The sequence below is a fragment of the Delphinapterus leucas genome, chromosome 7, assembly GCF_059928025.1.
Source record: "Delphinapterus leucas isolate spDelLeu-1000000601 "Yukka" chromosome 7, BTC_Dleu_Yukka2, whole genome shotgun sequence".
In the NCBI taxonomy this organism is placed as follows: Eukaryota; Metazoa; Chordata; class Mammalia; order Artiodactyla; family Monodontidae; genus Delphinapterus; species Delphinapterus leucas.
This window is the reverse complement of record NC_143135.1, coordinates 15,306,428-15,327,403: the sequence shown is the minus strand read 5'-3', so window position 1 is coordinate 15,327,403 and position 20,976 is coordinate 15,306,428. Positions and strand designations below refer to the sequence as shown.

General features: G+C 51.1%; 1 protein-coding gene across 1 annotated transcript in view; it reads left to right on the top strand.

Moving 5' to 3' along the window:
- The window catches only part of TSPAN18 (tetraspanin 18), a 182,209-nt gene that overhangs the window by 14,998 nt on the left and 146,235 nt on the right, over positions 1 to 20,976 (top strand). The window contains exon 2 of the mRNA XM_022592188.3: positions 18,307 to 18,388. The gene's annotated coding sequence lies outside the window, so the exon portion shown is untranslated. The remainder of the gene's footprint in view (positions 1 to 18,306; positions 18,389 to 20,976) is intronic.

The following is a 20,976-nucleotide window of genomic DNA, read 5'->3' as shown; positions in this document are numbered from 1 at the left end:
TCCAAAAAAGCAAAACTTGAATTTGCCACACTCCAGCAACTATTTACATAGCATTTACATTGTAGTAGGTGTTATAAGTCATCTGGAGATGCCAAGGATACAGGAGGATGGGTGTAAGTTATATGCAAATACTACACCATTTTTTAAAAATAAATTTATTTACGTTTGGCTGCGTTGGGTCTTCACTGCGGCATGCGGCCTTTCTCTAGTTGCGGCGAGCGGGGGCTACTTTTCGTTGCGGTGCACGGGCTTCTCGTTGCGGTGGCTTCTCTTGTTGCAGAGCACGGGCTCTAGGCACGCAGGCTCAGTAGTTGTGACGCACGGGCTTAGTTACTCCGCGGCATGTGGGATCTTCCCGGACCAGGGCTCGAACCCGTGTCCCCTGAATTGACAGGCGGATTCTTAACCACTGCGCCACCAGGGAAGCCCCTACTATACCATTTTATATGAGGGACTTGAGCATCAGTGGATTTTGCTATCCATGGAGGCCCTGTAATTAGTCTCGAGGGATGACTGTACTAGACTTTTACTGAAGACTTGAGGTGGAGGGTGGTACATCCAGAGGGTGTGTAACCATCCAGTCCAGTACTGCACAGCAGTGTTTTCCGGTCTTGAAGCCCCTGAGCCATACCCACCAGGAGGAGCTCTCTCCTGGGTCCCTGACTCAGGCTGGGCCCTCTCGCTTACTCTTCTCACCTCCCAAGCTTCTCCCAAGTCTCAGGCCCCCTCGGCCCCTCCTTCTGAGGACGCGGAGCTTCTGCTCTCTTGGTCTCACCTGGAGGATCCCCTGCCCCTTATGTGGGTGACTCAGGCTTGGTACTGCTACCACACAGAGAGTGATGGGGTCACAGCCTCTCCAGTACCCACATCGCCCTCCTTCCCTGCCATACAAAGTTACCCTTTGCCAGAGATGCTTTCTTGCCGGGTCCTGGCGGGGCTCCCGGCCCTCACACTCCTGATGCCGCCTGATTCTCTGAGACTGTCTTTGCCTCGGTACCTAGAGGTTCTTGAGAGAACATTGTCCTTAAGAGCCCCGCCATGAGGAGTGGCGGGCCATCTTCCTAGCTCACATCTGTAGTCTTGTCTCTCCTGCCAGTTAACAGGAGGCTGTGAACAGAAGCAGCACTTTTTCCCCCCAACAAGGAATTCAGGAGTTGATGTCGCATGTACGCGTACACATGTGTGCACTTGGATGGGTTTTGCTGGGCCCTGAACCTGGGCCTTGAGGTGTCACCCAGAGCCTTGCTGGAAATAAGCGTGTTGTTGAAGGCAGCAGATGACTGTATCTTTGGGAGGAGGGGGGACGGGATTAGGGCAAAGTGCATTCTGGTCAGTTCAGTAGGTAATGGGAAGAGAGCCTCATGGGGCAGTGGTTAGAGCCCGGGCCTGGGGTCAGGCCATCATGGGTGGATTCTGGCCCTGCCACTTTCTGGCATGTGTGACCTCGGGCTGGTAAAGCCTTGATACTTCTTTCCGTTCCACGTGAAACTAGGTAACAGCAGTGCAGGTTGGTGGGAGGCTGAGTAACCGAGTCGGACCCCCGCCATGAACACAAGTCCCCAGAAGTTTGGAGAGAAGTGTGTGCAGGAATAGGAACTCCTCACATTTTGAGCTGCCCTTGGGTCCTTTTTCCCGTTGCGTTAGTCCTGCGCCCTCTGGGAGTAGCCAGAAATCTCCCAAACGCTGCAGCCGTTTCTGGTCTTGCCTTCACTTCCTGATGTGGATGTGGACATGGACGTGGATGTGGACGGGCAGGCTGGGTGCCTTCCTCTGCCGCCCCCGGAAGCCCCAAATCCCCATAGAAGGCAAAGACTTGGAGGTGCAGATACAGCTGTTCCCGAGGGAGGAGAGCCGTTGTAACACAATCCGATGAACTCAGTTTCGGGCACCTTTGGCTAAAAATGACCTTGAAAGGCAGATTTGCAGATGTCAGGGAACTTTTCGTTTTTTGAGCTTAAGAAAAAAATTCTAGTATGAGTGAGGAGAGAAGGGCAAGGAGGAGCCCTGCGGCCTGGTTGAGGGAAGAAAATGACATTGCTTGGTTTTCATTTGCCTCAAAACACACTGTGAGTTTTTCTGCAAATGTTAATAAAGACAGAAAGCGGCGGGACCACAGAGGCCCCCCCCTGGGCTGCTGCTGGAAGCACCTCCACGTTGGAGCCCCTCCCTGGGTTTGTGTGGATAATCGCTTTGGAAAAGGGCAATTTTTAGTGATGTCGGATCACCAATCTCAGCCTCATTAAGGAAAATCTCTTTCTTAGAGCCCAGGGATCAGCGTGAGAATGACTTCTCACCAGCTCTTGGCCGCGGCCTTGTCTGAGCTGAGATCCCAGCCTGCAGCCAGCCTGGGTGCTGTCTCCACTGTTTACTGCTCAGCGGGGAGAAGTGAACCAGATGTGATTGGTTTGAGATGAATGAGGTTACCATCGTGTTTCTGGCTTTTCTAGTAGTTCCTAACGGGTTGTGAGAGGCCCCCTGGAGTAGAGTGAAAGAGCCCTGAATTAGAAATGGGGAGATGGTTCAAGTTCCCCTGGGGCAAGACACTAGCCCTCTCTGGGCTTGTTTGCCACCCATAAAACCTGTAGACAAAACCCCAAACCAACAAAAACACCCCAGGGCAGACATACATTATCGTCAAGGCAAGCATCGTAGGGTTGGCGTGGGAATCAGAGTCAAATAAGCTAAAGAATGGGGCCAGGCTTGGGTTTGGTCCTTTCTCTGTTTCTTACCCATCCTGGGAATAAGAAGGCTGAGCCACTTGAGAAAATGGCAAGGGTTTCCGGGGGCCAACACTGAATAGCAGGTGTGGCAAATGCATTTCATCTCAAATGCCAACCCTGATCAATTGGTAGGGCCTGATGAAAGGTAGATGAGGCTGGGTAATTCGGGCTCAGCAGGAAGGAGTGCCAAGATCAATTATTGATGTCTGTTACAGTTGCAGGAGGGTGCAGTGCTAGCCCACAGGGTAGATTTGGGGAACCCTGGGGTGCTAGGTAGAGCCTAGCCACTGGGAACCTGGGCGCTCCGCCGTCACTGGCTTTGTGCTCTATGACCTCAGACAGTGGTTCTTAATTGGGCTACATTTCAAAATAATCATGCTTGGCTGTCCACATCCTCAGGAAGTCTGGTTGGTACTAGTGCAGTGCTGGGCATGTGTATTTTGAAGAGACTGCTCAAGTGATTTCAATGTAATTTCGTCCTCTTAGAGCAGGGGTCCCCAACCCCCAGGCCGTGGACCAGTACCGGCCCGTAGCCTGTTAGGAATCGGGACGCACAGCAGGAGGTGAGCGACGGGCGAGCGAGCGAAGCTGCACCTGCCGCTACCCACCGCTCCCCGTCGCTCGCATCACCGCCTGAACCATCCCCCCGACACTATCTGTGGAAAAAATTGTCTTCCACGAAACCGGTCCCTGGTGCCACAAAGGCTGGGGACCGCTGTCATGGAGAAGCACTCACGGAAGGACAGCCATTGATAGCTACTGAGGCCTCATTCACTCAGCAGTTTGGTGGAGGGGATTATGAGTATTTTCCCCACTGTATCATATGAATTTGTGAGGCACCAAGCAAGATGGTCTGGCCAGTGGCTAAAATGAATGAAGCACACAGGCCAAAGGTGCAACGTGGTGGCCTGCAGGCCAGATCCAAGCTACAGATGCATTTTGTTTAATGTGCACAATGTTTAAAACGTGAAACTGACCGAACATTAAAACGTTGGGAAATGTAACTAAGACATACACATACCGTATGACCCAACAATTCCACTCTTTCCAACAGAGAAGCGTACATGTGCTCCCCAAGAGGCATGTGTAAGAATGTCCGTAGCTTCATTCTCTATGAGAGGCCTGGAAACAACCCAAATGTCTATACGTGGTAGAATGGATACGGGAGTACCACACAGCAGAGAATGAATGAGCCCCAGCTGCTGATGGCAATCTGGGGGGAATCTCAGAACCCTGATGTTGAGCAAAAGACAGCAGAGGTGAAGGCGAATGATTCTATTTATACAGAATTCTATCTACACAGAATGATTCTACTTATATAAAGTTCAGAGTCGGCGAAGTGAAGCTATGGTGTTAAAAGTCACGATAGTGATTCCGTTTGGGCAGAGGTTGGGGAGGGCCCAGAAGGAAGCATGAGGGGCTTCTGGGTGCTGGTCTCTTTCTTTTCTTATTCTGCTTGGTGGTTTCACAGGTGTGTCCAGTTTGTGACTATTCATGGAGTTGTACATTTCAGACCTATGTACTTTTGTGTATATATATTTCAAAATTTTAAATTCTGTTAACAAAACAGAGGATTCTAACCAGTTGAAAAAGAGATGTAGCATAAAACTCTAGATTTCTTCCTTCCTTGACAAATAGGCCCCTACGTGGCAACAGCAGGCAGGGGGTGAGCAGCGGCTGCCCCCTTGGGAGAGTGCACACCTCTCTCCCCTTCTGTTTCGGGTTGTTTGTTGGGATTTGCCTTTGAAACTCGTAACAAAACGCTGCGCTCTGGGACTCCCAACCTCCGTCAGAGAGAAGGGCTTTGCGGGTGAGTGATGGATGAGGTAGAAGGAGCAAGGTCTCCTTGTCAGGCTGGGTTCAGTGCGGACTGTGCGTACCCTTGCAGTTTTGGAGACCTTGGGCGAGTGATTTAGTCTCTCCGAGCCTCGGTTTACTTATTTGTGAAGCGAGGAGAGTGACAGCACGTCATAGGGTTGTTTGGGGGTTGGGACTAGTTTACGAGGAGAAAACGCACGGCGTGCCTGGTGGCCGTGGCTGCTTTGGCAGAGCTACACTTGCCTCCTCCCCACAGCAGGCCTGGTGCTGTCCCCTCAGGCCCACCGGCAGCGGAGACTCGGCGGTTACTGAGACGTGGCCGCCTGGACCCAAGTTCCCTTTGCTGAGGTTGAGGTGGGAGATGGGAGACCTGTTCTCTGGAGCCCTGGAGGTGCCCTCCTCTCTGGCCCAGTCCTGTGCATCGGGCCCCAGCTGGCATGGAAGGGCAGGGCCTTCCTCTGGCTGGTCAGGGCCAGGCGTCCAGGTGAGGCGATGGGCACAGTTCCTTAGTAGCTAATAGTGACCATCATGGCGCCAGGCACTCCTGCACAGACGGGCATCTGCTTTGCCCCGTGGGGCAGCTAGGAACATTCCGTCTTCACTCCCTGCTTGCTCCTTGGTGCCTTGCTTCTCCATACTGCTTGCAGCAGCCAGAGTGGCCCTGCCTCAAGGGGACAGTTCTCAGGAACATCTGGCGCCTCCAGGTGACACTTGCTGGTTGCATCTCCGCTGTGCACCAGGCTTCCTGATTCCGGGAATCACCCGGGCAGGGAGGTGTAGGGACCACGTGACTTACCCTCTCCAAGCCTCAGTGGCCTGATCTGGAAAGTGGGCATTGATCACACCTGCTCATCATGGCCGCTCAAGAATCCTAACTATGACTGTGAACATTGCTGTCGCCGTTATTATTGGTTGTGAGAAAGCGTCACGTGGACCACGGAGGGTCTATTTTGGTGTAAAGGATGTGGTTTGAAATGGCCTCTTTGTCTCAGAACAATCTGTTTTGATTTATTTGACTGTGGGAATTTGAAAACGGCCCAAATGTTTTTCCTCCTCTTGTTCTCTCTCCAGCACTCGGATTTCCTCTCACTCATTCACTCACTCCCCGCTCACAGCCCTCTTGCTTACACCTGTTCACACTGATCCGCTCACAGCCCAAGGGCAGGTGGCACGTCAGATGCCCCACAGCCTTTTCCCTCTCCCTCAGAGGCTCACGCTCTCACAGCTACTTACACTCAGAGTTATGAATAGTCATTTTCACACTCAAACTCCCCTCCCATCTCTTGCCCCCCCCCCCCCGGCCCCTCCAAGTGCCAGCAGAGCCATGAGGTCAGGAGATCTGGCTCTCACTCTGTCTCTTTTATCAAAGGCCTCTATGGCTGTGTGACATGGGCCAAATCACTCAACCTCTCTGGGCCTTGGTTCCTCCCTCACAACAGAGGCAGAGCTGCCAGTTTTACTTTTAAAGAGATCATCGTTTTCTTCTGCAGTATCTCAGATGGTCTGAGACGAGGCTCTTCCCGCATCTTGATTTCCCCGACTCCGCAAATGAGTGGATCCGATCTCATCAGGCGGACCGTGTGCCAACCTGAAATAACTCTTCAGCCTTTTCCTGATACTGAAGATACATCATTTTATTTGGAGCTAGAAATTAACATGGGGTCAGGAGAAACTAGAAAGTTCAAGAGGATGATTCGTTCTTGACTTTGGAGAGACACAATGTGATAGCGTCTCACTGGGTCCCATTCCTCTTCCTCTCGGTGTCCCCAGTAGAGGTGACCAGGGAAACAGGGGTGGTGGTCAGTTTGCTGCTGCTGATGGAGGAGGGGCTGTGGACACTAGGACCTTATGCTTCCTGCACCAAGCCCATCAGAAGGATCCACTTTATTTTGTGTGCCTGTCCCCGCCCCAGGTTCTGGCCCTAAGAGAGCTAGAATTTATTGAGAATACATGACATATACTGTCTTGCTGAATCCTTGCGACAGCCCTACGGGTTATGTATGAAAATCATTCCTGTTTTAAGGATGGTGAGACAGGAGCCTGGGAGGCTGAGTGTCACACAGTCGATCAGTGGCACAGCTGGGTCTGTAACTGGGCAGTGACCTGCCCTCGCACTAAGCTTTTACCATCAAAGCATGCTGTCCTACGTGGCCCAGTGGTGCCAAGGTGGAGTGGAAAGACATAGCATTTCAAGACGGGAGTCTGAGTTTTAATCCTGCTCTACTTACAAACTCATTATGAACCTTGGGTAAGTCCCTTACCCTCTCTGGGCCTCAGTCACTCATTGTAAAATGAAGGAGAGGACCAGCTGCTCCCCCAAGCCCCCTTCCGGCGTGATATCTTGTGGCTGTCTGGGGCAGTATACGCAGTGACTTCAGGCAGTGATTAAGAGACAGGGTGCTGGGATCAATCTGAAAGAAGCTGTGATGACTTAGCCCAGTGACATTCAACTTACTTGTAGTCACAGACCTCAAAGAAAGTTCACCATGGAGCCTCGGTGTCTCCAGAATAACTCAAAAGGGAGCTGCCCTGTTGAAGCAGGCATTGGGGGCTGGTCCCCCCTCCGCCCCTCCCCCTCCATTTGGGTGTCTCCTGAGGAACCCCTGGGAAACCCATTCTGAGAATCGCAGGCCATTAGGTGATAGAGAATGAAACTGAGACCCCGAAAGGGGCAGTAACTCACCCAGGAATCAGAAGGAGGCACGTCTGCTAGAATCATTTTCATTGGCAGTATCCTTTCCCGTTTTTATAAGAGGGCTGTCCTGTGTTTCTTTTGGCCACTGATCCTAATTAATCACCTAGAGATGCGTCTTTCAATATTGACGCTTACTTAGTGGCTGACGGTTATTCTGTCTCCTGCCTTCCTCACAGTCATAGGTAGAGGCTGGATGGATATTTATTGTTAAATCAAGGAAAATGAAGCTTTCTATTTGGAATCTTTTGAAACAGTGTTTACCCAAACAATCGTGCCTGCCTCTGCAAGCGGATATGACCCCAAAATAAAAATAAATAAATTGCGACCAGAATGAACCCATAGATGGGGTGATGTGTAGGGGCTCTCAAGAGCCCTATTGAGATGAAGCATCTCTCTCTCCCCACTCCCCCTTTTGCAGCCCTCCACCCCAATTTGGTTTTCCAGATCACAAGGTACTCCTCCCTCAAAACCTATTTTCCACACAGATTTAACCAGCAGTGACCTGCCACGTGAAGAGCTTTAGTGAGAATCAATAGGTGTGGGTCTGTGGTGCGGGCTCCACGCCTGCTGCATATAAAACACCCCGGCAGCGAAAGTGAGATTGATGCTGGCAAAACATCTGGGCCATCATAGCACAGTGGGTCCCCCTGCCCATTTTAAAGGGGAGGTGATGGCCCAGAGACGCTTGGTGACTTGCCCAAGGTCACACAGTGATTTAAAGGGAGGGCCCATGTCCTCCAGGTTCCTAGGTTGGGGTCCTTTCCAACACACCGAAACCCCTCTTTGCTGAAGCCAGGCTGCGCTTTGCTTTATGATCTAGGTAATAAACCGGTCTGTAGTGCCTGTGTGGGCAAAGAGAGAGATGGAGTGAACTATTAATTAGAGGCTGGCTTTTAGAGTCCCTGAATGGAGTATGCTATCAGAGCAGGGAGTGAGGTGCTCTGAGACATTTGCTGAGCATCCACTGGGGTCCAATCCCAGCCTGATGGGAGGTTCAAGAATGGAGAAGAGCAGGTCCCTGCCTGCAAGTGTGGGAGAGGAGAGACACATGTGAATTCAATTCAAGGCTGGCGAGGCTCGCGCTTGGCTTCCCAGCACACTGTACTCTGGGAGGGGGTGGGAACACGGTCTTCTCCAAGCCTGACCCTGGCAGCCCGGCAGATGTGTTTATTTCTTCCTTTTCCACTTGGGAGGCAGGCGTCTGGCAGGGTGGTTAAGCAGGCAGCCTGTAGGGCCAGGCTGCCTGGGGTTCAGATCGTAGCTCTTACTGTGGAGATCTGTGATCGGAGGCTAACTACGTGATTCCATTTCCTCATCTGTAGAATGGGGAGAGTAACGGTGCCTTTCGCGTGGCGTGGTGTGATGATGGCGACGCCTTGACGAGGTGGTGCTCTTAAGTGCTTAGAGCCCCACCCACTTTGACAGATGGGATAAGCAAGCAACTGGTATTAACTGTTAGTCTGGGGAATCTTACATGGGTGTGTGTTTCTTCATTTAAAAACTAATGTTTATCACTTTTTTTCTGATTATAAAAGTCACTTGTATACAAACGCCAGCTACCTAAAGATACTCATTGGTAACATTTTGCTGTAGTTTTTTCCATTTTTATCCCTGTGCATTGTGTGTGTGTGTGTGTGTAATTGGGCATGTACTGTCAAAGTATACGTTTCAAAAAATTATAAATCCTATAGAATCACATGTACATCTAGAATGAACATAGGTCAGAGACTGATTTGACTCGTGAACGAGGAAGCCAACAGGAGATGCTCATTGGCTAAGCTGGAGATGAGAGAAACAGCGGTTACGTAGGCATGGGAGGAAGAGAACTGGAAGATGGCTGGATTGTATACACACAGGTTAATCCTAACCGTTGGGCTATCTTTTCTACCGGGCCAAAACAAATCTACAAATTCACCTGTCACCTCCCATGAGTCAAAGTTACATTTCTCTAGAATCCCCTAGATAATGACCCCTTGGGTGAGTCTGCTAAACCGTGCTCCAGTATGATGTTGAAAGTTTGCTTATCATTTACCTTAGCGGTATCTATATCTTCTTTCTGATCATACACTAGAAAACTACACACCTTGCCTTCTACACTTAATATTCCATCACATTCATTTTCCAAAGAAAGTTTTGAGGAAGGACCAGGATCCCCCAAGGGTGTGACCAGCTCTTCAGCCCAGCTTAATTGAGGTGCCCCCATCCCCTGCCATCTCGAGGTCCCAGGACAACTGCGTTGATCTCAGTCGCCTGCTGCATTTTATTGTGTTCGTCCATTTCCCTCTCTCTCTCTCTCTCTCTCTCTCTCTCTCTCCCCATCTAGACTGAGTTTCTTTTTTTTTTTTTTAATTTATTTATTTGTTTTTATTTTTGGCTGCATTGGGTCTTCGTTGCTGCACACGGGCTTTCTCTAGTTGCGGCGAGCGGGGGCTACTCTTCATTGCTGTGTGCTGGCTTCTCATTGTCGTGGCTTCTCTTGTTGCAGAGCACGGGCTCTAGGCACACAGGCTTCAGTAGTTGTGGCACGTGGGCCCAGTATTTGTGGCTTGCAGGCGCTAGAGCACAGGCTCAGTAGTTGTGGCGCATGGGCTCAGTTGCTCCATGGCATGTGGGATCTTCCCGGACCTGGGCTCGAACCCGCGTCCCTTGCATTGGCAGGCTGATTCTTAACCACTGCGCCACCAGGGAAGCCCCTAGACTGAGTTTCTTGAGGTCAGGGATTTGTTGAGCTGAAATGTCTTCCTGATCCTTCTCTCTCAAGCACCCAATATGTGGCACATGGTGATTCTTCCAAGATGCTTGTCGAGTGAGCGAACAGGGATGTTAAGAAGCCTGGCCTTTGTCAGTTACAAAAGGCGAACCTTGCTGTTGGAACAAGCAGGGCTCCTCTCCGGAACTGGCCGTGTTCTTCTGTTGAGTCAGAGAAGCTCCCAACCCCCGCACAGTGTCACGGCCTTCCACCTCCCCCATCCCTGATTCTGCCGTTTAATTGTGTTTGGAGGGCTCTATACACTTGGTCTAGAAAACCCAGCTGTCTCTTCTCTGTAGGACTCTGAAGACTGAGCTCTCTGAGTTCCTAACTTTCTATCCTAATCAAGGTCTGAAAGGGGTAAAAAGTCCTTGGCCACTTCCAGCTGTGGAGGGAGAGATGTGATGGAAGGATTAATCTCTGGGCTGTGAATTTTAAAGCTCTCTTGTTCCATGTGTTGGGAAAACCCATCAAAATGCTAATAGATCTGCCGTCTTCCCTCCCGCAGACGCTTTTCTACATTGGAATATATTTACAGGGACTTGAGCAGGGAAGAATTACAAGGAGTTGGGGTGCCCTTTGCCCAGATTCCACTGCAGCCCTGTGGGTTATAAAGTCTGAATTAATAGCCCCGCGTTGCGGAGGAGAGCTGTGGTTGGCTGTGGGGTTGGCCCTTTAGTGATGAGTTCTCAGCTTTTGGTTTCCTTGCTAGCGGCAGGGCAGCCAGTTTGCAAACATCTCTATTACTGTTGTGTGGCTTTTTAATACTGCTTCTCTCAGAGGCAGAATATCCTCTCACAGGCGTTCCCGTAGGTGTATGACTGACTGCACAGCGGATCCCCGTTGAGTTCAAGGTCTGCAGTGTATTGAGATACATTTTGTGCCAAAGTCAGCTTCAGCACTGAGACAGACTTAGCTCTTCTTGAACCCTGTGCTAGAAGTGCTGGATTGTTCTTGAAGGCTTTGAAACACCAGGTATCTTTGTTTGAACAGCCCAATGGCCTGAGAACCTCTCAGATGCATTGTTGGAAGGACAGACACTATGGGGTTAGCCTAATGCAGGCTGGACTCAGGCGAAGTGGATCCAACGCTTTGGCTGCAGACAAAATGGTGGGTTCTGGTCCTCCCTCTGCCTGGTCCAGCTCTGTCACTGCAGACAAGATGCTTGACCTCTCTGAGCATCACTTCCTTCCTTTGCTAGTGAAGAGGAGAATGCTGGCCACTTGGTACAAGAGTTGTGGGGCTCACATCTTTCATTTCTTTGTTCACACAGATGAACAAAGGCCAGGCAAGCCAGGCTACATCTTCAGAGATAAGTCCCTTAAACGATTAGGGCTTCCGGGTCCCTCTGGGACCAAATGCTGGGCACTTGCCTGACAGGTCTGCTGGAGCCCCATCTCCTTGTGAGAACGAGTGAGCCTTCCTTAGCAGACACTGCTGTTGATTCTGTTTCCCTTTCCCCATGAACTAAACCGATGTTTAATTACATAAAAATGCTGTGGCTCAGGCTCACTTTCCTCATCTGTAAAATGGGAAGACTGGTAATATTGTTCTTGCAGTGTGGGAGGAAGAGGAGTGAAGATCAGAAGTAAAGTCAGCTCCAGTGTATGCGTAGCCCTTGTCCTTACCCTCCTCAGGTACCAAAAACGTGCTTCCAGACAGGAAAGAGGGTGAGCAGATGCAGGGCAATGCCCACTGGTGACAGGGGGTCTCCCCAGTTCTCCTTCCTGCTCCGTAGAGCATCTTGGCGGTGGCGTCTGTTGTATGCATCCTATGGGGGAGGGCAGTGGAGACCCTGGCTGGCATGTGCAGAAAAGCTCCAGACCTGCCGGCAGGTGCAGAGGAGATGTTCACTAATGACAGTTGCATTGAGAATAAACAGCTTCACATGTTAATTTATGGGGTTGGTCCATCTCTCTTCTGGGCCCTTTCACCCTCCCCAAGCCACCAAGAGCCAATGGGCTCAGATTGGGAGTCCCTCGCCCATCGGGCAGACCCTCCGGGGCCCTTGCTAGCAGTGCCAGCACCCACTGCGCTGTGCCCAACGACAGGTAGGGAGTGGCCCTCCACTCCCAGAGCAAAAGTAAATCATAAATCCCAGTCTTTCTGAGGCTGTCATGGCTCCCCCTTCAGCCCCATTGTGACCCTGGGGCACAGTTAACAGGCTCATTCAGGGACTCATTATGGGAACAGAGGGTGATGGGGCTGAGTGACAGGGCGGGCGGCACTGGGAAGTGCTCTGACTCCCCCAGCCAGACAAGTGCAGGTGGAGAGACAAGGCAGAGGCACGATGCGCTCAGGCGGCTTCATTAAGGGCTGCCCAGGGGATCGCTGAGATGCAGGACGCAGCAGGAGCTCGTCCTGAATAAGCCTTGGCTCCTCTCCCTCTCCCCCCCCCCCACCCCCTGCTTTGCTAATTTAAAACAAAGCAAAACAAAGCCCCAGCTTTGCTTTGGAGCCGTAAACTGCAGAGCTTTTATCCGTCAACAAGCGATGCATCAGGCTGGCAGTGGCCCAGCCTGGATCCTGTGGCCTGGCATCAGTGTGGGGAGAGGGGCCCGAGGCTGAGCCGGCTTCTGGGACTCGCTGAGGACGCTGCTGCCGCTTCTTGTGGCACAAGACCAAGAGTCCTTTTGGTCACAGAACTCAGAAGGATGGCTGGTCCACTTTGGGTGGCTAGAGTGGAGGGGGGTTGGGGAGAGATTTCTAGCAGGAGCTAGCCAGGAAGAGGCTCATCATTGAGCTGATCACCTTCCTCCCTCTCTCCTTTCCTTGCTGCCTCTTCCAGGAAGCCTTCCCAGCTCTCCACCTCCTCTGAAATCCTACTGACTTGGGATTCTAGGATATCAAGAGGCTCTAAATCAGTCACCTTCAACATCATGTGGAAACTTAATATATAAACGATCAGAAAGTCCAGCTGTTGTGAATTAAGTGGTAGGATGTATATATGGGGTGTACACTCCATCTGTTCTGAATGTAGACCCCTAAGGGAGAGAGGGAAGGGTCCTGAGGAGTATGACTTGGAACCATTGATCATGGCCACTACCCTTTTTACAGAGAGTACCAGCAGGTTCTACTTTACATAATTCCTGTGGCCTCCAAGGGCCAATTCTGGGCTGAGCACTGTGGGAATCACTTATAATCCGTTAGCTCATCTAATCCGCAGCTCAGGCCAGTGAGGTAGGACTGTGATGGCCCGTACTTCGCAGGTGAATAACCTGAGGTTTAGTGGGTTAAGGAACTTTCCCAAGGCTCCACGGGTGGCAGCTGGCCTAGCCGAGATTCAAACCCCGGCCTGTGGAATAGGAAAGCCTGGTCTCTTGACCACAGTGCTTACTGCCATTTGATGCGGAGGGCTCCCACCTACCACCTACCCTGCTGCACATTGCAAAGAGGCAGCAGGCTCTAGTGGGGGATTCGTCCCCACCAAAGCCCACTAACAGGTGACCATCCAAACGCTGCTATACTGTCTACCTACCCTGACCCTCCAGCCATTTTAGGGTTCTTCCAAATGGCATCTTTTCAGGGGAGCATGGAACTTCCATCAGCAGTTGGCCTGTCCCAGGCCTACTGCACACAGCTGGCAAACCAACTGCCCCTCAGACCGGGACTTGACTCAGACACAGGGAAACTTTGGTCTCCTTGTGGCACTGTGCTTCACCGCTTGCGTCAGCCAAGGCCAAGGCAAGAGGTAATTCTGACCCCTCCTTCCTGAGGACTCAACTTGTAGCTCCACAGCTAGAGCGAGTGTTGAAATGGGGTGGAGCTGGGGGCTGACAGTGTTTGACTGAGTGGCCTCTGCTAGGATCCGTAAAGGACTAAAGCAAAGTCCATTCATAGATGCAAGAGGCTCAGCTTCTCGGGGTCCAGAGAAAATTATACAAGTAGCTGAGAGTCATTTGTTCCCTCTCTTATCTCTGTTAACCTGGTTTTGCTTTCCCACTCTTCATTTAACCCATTCTTTTACAGATACATTCACCTTCCAACTGTCCTGTTCATTTCTCCATTTCTCCATCCATCCATCCATCCATCCATCCATTTCTGCTTCATGCATCCATGCATGCTTGCATTCATTTATCCATCCATTTCTGCATGCATCCATGCATGTATCCATTCATTCATCTTTCTATCCCTTCAATTATTCATCCATCCCTGCAACCAACTACAGCCTAGCTCCTCTTTTTCTCTTCTACCATTCCGTTCTTGTATAGATCCATTCTCTACCCATCCATCTATCTATCATAGCAACTATCCATTCATCCCACTATTATTATCTGAGTCAGGAATTGAGACATCATTGCCATCTTTCAGGAACTCATAGAGCCCAGAGAACAGTGATTAATCATGGCTGTGGAAGTCTGGGAAGGTTTCTCAGAGGAGATATCGAAGGAAGGTTTTACAGGATGGGTAGGAGTTTGCCAGGTGATTTGAGGAGTGTGTGTGGGGCTGCAGTTCAGGGTTAGGAAAGGAAGAACGGACTTCCAGGCAGAGTGAACAGCAGCGAGTTCGGGCTGAGTGTGTTGGTGGGGCGTGTGAGTCCAGGTGAGTTCAGCTTAACTGTTGGGTCTGTGCATATTGCGAGGACCTGAAGATGGGCCTGAAAAGGCAACTGGGGATCAGATGATAAAAGGCCCTGTGTATAGGCAAAGGCAGGCCAGGGAACCCACTGAAGCAGGAGAGAAAGACATTTATGGACTCAGTCTGACAGCAAAGGAGAGGGCAGGTTGGAAGGGACAGCTGCAGGCTGGCAGTCCAGCAGGAGCTTGTTTGCAGCAAGCAGATAGGCAACGATCAGGCTGAGCCCAGGCGGGGCTGGCAGGGGCAGTGAGGATGGAGAGGCAGGGATGATTTGGGAGACATGGGATGGTAGAGAAACATTGACTGGGAGAAGAGTGAAGAGTCTTTGATCTGGGTGTCCCGTTACACAGGGGTGCTCTGTTCTAGAGTAGGAATCATCAGGGTAGATATTTAAGTCTCTCATCCGGGTCCTATCCAGGATACTGAAGTGGCTATCAGAATTTTCCTTATAAATTGAGGGCTGGTATCCCCACCCAGTGCAGATTTGCTTTGATTGGAAGAAAGAAGAGGAGGAAGAAGATCTAAGCTTTGAACTAGACCTTGCAAAATGGGCGCACCTGGCCAATATCACTAAGTACCACTGATTAAGCTCTTACTATATATTTCATGGATTCTAAGGCACACTTTTAAAAAATATATATATTTTAAGGTCTCTAAAACCAGGATGCATCATACAAAAAGTGACATGTCATAACAGGCAGTGTTTTCTTTTTCTTAGAAGTCTGTATAATAATGGTACGATTATAACCCACGGAGTCTTACATTCAAGAAATAGGGTATCGTGTGCCAGGCTCTCGGCTAAGTCCTGTGTATACGTTCCTCACGTAATCCTCACAGCCTCTTAGGAGGCATCAGCTGTTGTTAACCCTGTTTCCCAGGTGAGGAGTTGAGCACAGAATAGGAAGGTCATTTGCTCAAGGTCACAAAGCTAGTTAGAGTTGGACTCAGGATCCCAACCTGTGCCACTTCCAACCTGGGGGCGGCGGGGATCTTTGTACAAAAGCAAGAGCAGGTCTGGGGCCAGAACAATGGGGGCCTCTCCCTTCCACGGCACAAGACAGCCGGGTCAACGGCGACCACCATCACCCAGCCCACCACCTTTCAACGCTGCCTCTTGTCACCCAGCCCCAGTTCCCGTCTTGGCCCTAAACCTCGGGATTCTTTTCCCCCCTCCTGGGAGGGCTCCGGGCCTAACATCTGTAGTGACCTCCCTCCCCCACGGAGAGGAGGGGGCTGGAATGAGATCTCAGGGGAAAGGGGGAAGAAATTCCGAGCGCAGCTGGTTTTCCTCACACAATGTAGATCTGCTTAAATGGGAATTAGGATTAGTGCTGGATTTTGCCTCTCCCGGCAGGCTGGTAATAAACCAATCTCCTCTTAGTCTGCAGGAAGGCAGAATTCCATCGAAGATGGGAGACAGCTTCAGGCTCGGGAGTGCGAAGCCTGAAAAGTAATTTTGTTATTGACGGGTCTTTCCCACACTGCCAGATGTGCAGCCTTCAGCTCCTTCCCCGGCGTGGCTGCAGCCTTTAATTTTGTTAATGTGTAACATTCTCCCAGGCTGCGTGGCTGACAGGCACACTTGACATTAATACGTGTTCTTCGCGGTCCCCAGAGCTCATAAAAGCTCATTATCAGTTCTGAGCCCGTAAATGTAGTTCCCGGCTCAGGTGGGCCAGGAACTGGGAGATGCTCTGGGGGAAGTGGAGGGGTGGACCTCTGTGTGAGCCAAGAAATAAACCCCTCCCTCATCCAGGGGATGCGACCTCCCAGGCCACCAGGAGGGGAGCAGAAAAGCAACTCTGTAGGCTGAACCCTGGGTTCAAATTTGCATTCAAGCAAAGGGGCTCCTGCCCTGCTATTTGAGGGGAGTTGATCCAGTATTTGGGGAAGGCAGTTTGCCAAATGTGATGTGTGCAGAGCCTCTGCCCGGCGGTCCCGCTTCGGGGCATCCGGGCTTTGGAACTGCATGAACTTTTCCACACAGAAATGTGGGCACCGAGGGGACCGTTGCCGCAAAGTGGTAATGGCCAGAGATGGAAATATCCACGTATCCATGGTGGGAGAGGTGAGTACATTGTGGTCCACACTTCCCATGGGATACTGTGCAGCTGTGAAAAAGACTCCAGAAGATGCATGTATGCTCACTCGTAGAGGTAGACATGGTATCACTGATAACTGGGGTTGTAGAACATGCGAGGTAAGATCCCATTTGTGTGAAAAATTGCCACTGTCTGCTTGTGGGCCCCCATGGGCACATGCTTATGCACACATGTACACACGTGTGATTACATGTAATATAGCCTACAACGTCATATTACAAAGATTTTGCAGTGGGTTTATCTGTTAAATAGAATGAACGAGTATGGAAAAACTTTCACTTTTATAGTTAAAAATGAAAATTATATTATATTATATTCATCCATATCCATATGTATATGCATGTTTATGGATACGGATATGGCTGTATATGTATATGGATGTGTATATGTATCATGAATTCCTCTGACTAGCCTTAGTCTGGCCCATGACACTTGAGGTCCCTTGGGCTGACACTGCCTGGGTGGACGTCTGAGGCAGAGATAGCTAAATAAAACGAGATCACGTCCTCTGGCCAAGCCCTGTTCCCCATCAGTTAGCAGGGAGTTCTGAGAACTTCTTATGTGCCCAGGGGGCACTGGTGTTGGGATCTACAGAGTCGACCTTGAACTCATTGCTCTCCTGATTGCTCCTCTCCCACCATGGAGATGCACTTGCAAGGGACTTGACTTCCCATGGACCTGAGTGTAGCCCTGGCCCTGCCCCTTTTCAGTGGTAAGACCTTGGGTGAGTTAATGCCTCTGAATTCACCATGGTCCTTATCTCTAAAGTGGCCATACTTTCTCATGGAATTGTTGAGGGCATCGGGATTATTGTCATTGTCATTTGAGACAATATGAAAGTTGATCAGGGCTTCTTCTGTGCCGCCAGGTTGTTGGGAAGGGAAGGATGGGGGTGCTTAGCCCTCCCCACTCCCACTCCGCTGTGAAGTTTTGCCCTTTTGTTACTCAGCTGGGTTTGTGAACAAGCTAGTCCCCTGGGACCGGCCTAAGCCTTGGCTGACAGGTATGTGGCCTGGACATGGTGAATTTGATCCTTCTCCCGTGACCTGGGGACTCTTTGTCAAACTGACAGAGAGGAGGCAGGGGTCGGGGGAGAGGCTGGACTTCTCACCCCTGCACTCTGGGGCTGAGCTGCTTTTCTCACCACCAAAGATTTCTCCACATATTACTTATCTCTTCACGGATACCAGATCTTGAAAATCTCCGTCTGCCCCAAATCCTGCATTCATTAGGCAATGATTAATTCGCTTTTGCATTTTCAAAATGACTCAGAAAGCCTTTTTTCTGCCTGAGGAAAATGGAGTTCCCACACCAAGATGATACTATTCTAGCTAGAAGCAAAGTGATACAATGTGTCGCTGTGGTTACGGCACGCTCTGTCTCATCACAGGGACGTTGTGCAGGCTTCCTGATTTTGGAAGACTGAAAATATGCCCCAGTCCCTAGGCTCTGCGGATGCCATCCTGGGACCCTCTGTGGGGCTGGGTGCTTGCTTCTGTCTTTCTGGCCACGGGGCCTGTGGCTTCTGCACCTTCAGAGATGGGAGGAGGGAGCGGGTGCACATCTGGACGAAGTGGCCCCCAGAAGCCACATGCCCCCCACACTTGCTTTTTTAAAATGTATTTCTCCCTCTTTTCCTTCTAGAGTTTATCCTGAAGCTACCATCAGAAAGAGACTTCAAGAGAATCTTGACATCCCTGAAAGGAAAAGACAACAGTTGAAAGAGGTATGATTGGCGACATGGGAGTGTGGATCTTAACGTATTCAAATAAGAGGGTCTAATCTTCTCTCTCCTCCCAGCCCCTCCAGACTCTCCATTTCTGAGTGAGAAAGCTCTCAGCTCGTGCTGGAGGGCAGGGCAGGCAAAGGGCGGCTTTTCTCTTGTCCTCACCCCCAGATGTTTGCTCAGGGCTGGGGAGCGAAGGTGAGGGGTGAGGAGACAGAGGCCGATGGGGTCTCACCAGACTGGGTGCCACCCCACTGACAGGGCCGAAGGTTATGCTGGGTCCTGAGTCGATCCAGGAAGTGAGGGTTGAAGGGCTGGAGAGAGTGAGCCCTCCAAGGGAAAGCAGAGCTCCTGGGGGGATCACGGAGGGTCCCGCCTCTGTCAAGGACCCCTGCCACGCCTCCCCTTCCTCCACACCCACCATGGTCTTGGGATTGTGGGAAGGAAATACCTTCCTGGGGTGATTTCCAGCCCTTCCCTCACCCCATCCCCTCCCCCATTCCAGGACTGTCTTTTTGGATAAAGTTCAAATCCACAAGGACTAGGACCAATCACCAAATTCCATGACGGAATTGGGAACGGAGAAGCCTTGGTCTGCTTCTTGGGCTCTGGGAGCTTCTTGGGCTGCCCACAATCCCAGGACTGGTGACGGGCTGGGTCGCCTCAGGGAAGGTTCCTGAATGAGGAGCCAGGATATCTGTCCTCTGGCCCAGTCTGTGGCACCATTGTGCCTCAAGAGCCCTTACAAGCCATTTCCCTCATTGGGCCTCATTTTCGCATCTGTAAAGTGGGGCAGCAGTGACTTGAATCTCTGTTCCAGCCCGCAGGTCCTCAGTTGCTGAGGTCCCAAGACCAGGGCTGAGCTGGGGGAAGGGCAGATTTGGGGGCAGCTGGGAGGCAGAGATGGAGGTGGGGCTTGGGCATGGCTGTGGAGAGGAGAGGGGGTTTGAAAGCTCTGAGGAGGTTTGATTGGCAGTCTTGATCAAAGGATGACTCAGAGCCTCAGGGGAAAGACCACAGGGTCTGAGGTGCAGATGCGACCGTGTTTGAGTCCCAACTGATCAGAAGAGTCAGATTAAGCAACACTGACTGAGGGCTTCTCTGTGCCAAGTGGAGGGCTATGTTCAATCCCTCTACCAACAGCCCTGTTATCACCTCCATTTCAGGGAAGAGAAAACCAGGCCTCAGAGAAGTTAAGTGACTTGCTCAAGGTCACACAGCAGTAAGTAATGTGGCTTACTTGAAGCCCCTCCCTGAACTACCCAAGCATTCTTGTGCATTTTGCTTACCAGCTCTATGACTTGAATCTTAAGGTTAAAAAAATCCTTGAAGCCAAATCACCTCTCTGAAATTCATTTCCTGAAAAAGACATGGAAGTGAGTTCTTTCCTAGAATTTTTTTTCTTAAACTTTGGGCTCTTCATAAAATCTCTGTTGAGTCTTGATTTTCTGATCTCTGAAATGGGAACATCACACTTATTCATGGGGTTGTTTTGGGGAGAAGATGAGATGAGGGGGCTGAAGAAATCTCCCCACACCATCCCTCCCTACAGACCCCCTCCACCGGCCTTCCCCCTCCTGGGGCTGCTGTGAGGGTGGATGGCGTGTACCCAGGTTAAAGTGCTGCGCCCAGCCGCCTGATGGTGTTTGCGATTTCAGCTGCCTCTGGTGCCCGTGGCTGGGAAGCACCGGCCACTTTCTGACTCACTGATCTGATATTCACCTGGTCTCCAAGCTCATCCTCTTAACTTTGGATGTGCCCCCTGGCCGGCCGGGATTATTTTAGGCTGGAGTCCAATGCAGGGTGGCCAGGTCCTAGCAGCAGATAAAACAGGGCCATGTCAAGGCCCATCCAAGAGGTCAGTGGCAGAGGAGCAGCGAGGCCGGGGCCTGGGGGGCTTCTCTCACTCCCTCGACAGCCTCTGTGTCCCACAGCTCACCCTGGTCTGCCAGCCTCCTGGGCCATAATCTTCATTGTAAGCCTCCTGGCAGCAGCCGCCCTGGTCCCTGCAGGAAGCTATCACCTTATCACAGAGCCTGGATCCCCCCAGGTTTTCTTAATCAGGAGAAGGCACTGAAGCGAGTCAGAAAAAGCTTAACTTCCTCGGGATGTTTCTCCATCAGGGGAAGCCGTGGGCCTCAGACGGGAGGAAAGAATCTCTTTAAGTACAGAAAAAAGCAGCAAGGGGGCCGTTTTTCTTGGTTTACCTTCAGCAGGGCTGCTGAGGGAGCAGAGTAATTTTGCCTGGCCCCTGTTGTTAGTCAGGAAACAGAAATTATAGAGTCACAGGGAGAACCCAGAGATGAGTGTCAGCGACGGGCAGACAGGCGTGAGCTGTTGCGGGAAATGTTTGTTGGGGGCTGGTGGAGGCTGAGTCGAAGCTCTGCCCTTCAGTAGCTGTTTGACTCCGAGTGAGTGCTTTGATTGCCCAGAGTCTCAGTTTTCTTATCTATAAAATGGGCAAACAGCATGCACACCCCACCCCCCCAGGTGGTTATGAGGGCCAGGAAATCACCGGCGAGATGATCCTGTGTGTTTTGAACCAGGGCAGCCCCCTGGAATAATGTGGGGAGCCTCCCAAGGTGACC